Raw genomic sequence first — 1,384 nt, forward strand, 5'->3', positions numbered from 1 at the left:
CCCTCTCCCATGTCCCCCTGGAACTGTCAGTCCCGTTGTTTTCTCCTCCAGATTGTTCATCCAGCCTGTCCTATCCAGACAGGCCGAGGACAAACTTTTTCATTGACTACAGGCTAAGGTACACAAACCATGTAGTAACACTGACCAACATTTTAGAGATACCTTTGGGTGCTGCGGATATACAGTTCTTTATTGCCAGTGTATCATTTCAAAATGACATCTTCATAGACCACAAAATTAGGCCCTAATCAGTGTCCTTATTCCTGGATTGCATTTTATTGATTCCCCCATGGATAAAGGTCTTCTCAGATGTTTGAGTTTCATTTTACTTGCGTAAACATTTTGAATCCAGGCTCTGGGGGTAAATGCCCATCTTCTATTGGAGGAAGGTATGAGATTGAATACCGCAGCGGGGAGAAATAAAGCCAAATAGGAATGTTTGCCTCTATAGTTAAAGCTGCTGGCCACACAGCAACCAGCTATGTGCTTGTAAGAGACAACCTCAGAATCAGGGTGAAGTAAGGAACAATATCATGAGAATGTGATTAGGACTCACCTATAACTCACAAGGGTGGAGGTCCCCCTCCACCACTAGAAACAGCCTCTCAGGGCTCCTCTGTGAGATAATGAAGGATTCGTCCTTAAACACTCTCTTCCCGTTTTCTGCTCCTCACGGTGTTTGCCTTATGCACAAACTTCAAAAGTGCCACAGAGGCTGTATGATTCACCTTCACACGCCTTAGCTTTCTATAGAAGCAACACGTGATAGCCAGGACAAAAGTTGTGATTATGAGGAGCACTGATAGGCTGGAACCCAGGCTATGAGAAATACTTTGAACCCAAGCACGAGGATCTAATCCTTCTGTGCCATCCACCAATTGCTTAATCATAACAGAGCCAGGAGATGCCTCGAGCTTGTCTTTGAATGTATAGAAAATATCCTTTTTAAGCTGATTAACACTTAATGAAATGTTTCCCTCAAACCCTTGCAAATGTTTTTTGATCAAATCCCAATCATGCAATGTTACATTATACAGGTAAGGAGTTACACAGAAATCAGTTACATTTCAATCTACGCCTTCTTTTTCATGAGTTACTCTTGCCAGAGGTTTTCAACAATTTTGATCTTTTCAAAGAATCAACTATTTGTTTCAACAATTTTTCCCTATTTTCTTGTTGCTGTGTTCTAGATCAATGATCTTAAAATTTTTTATTAATATTTAGAATCCCTTTTTATTATTTTTTAAAGATGATTTTATTGGGTGTTCTTACAGCTCTTATGACAATCCATACATCAATTGCATCAAGCATATTTGTACATATGTTGCCATCATCATTTTCTAAATATTTACTTTCTACTTGAGCCCTTAGTCTACCAACATCT

Source organism: Echinops telfairi, unplaced genomic scaffold (genome assembly GCF_000313985.2).
Source record: "Echinops telfairi isolate 266 unplaced genomic scaffold, ASM31398v2 ScPeMD7_7421;HRSCAF=8459, whole genome shotgun sequence".
In the NCBI taxonomy this organism is placed as follows: Eukaryota; Metazoa; Chordata; class Mammalia; order Afrosoricida; family Tenrecidae; genus Echinops; species Echinops telfairi.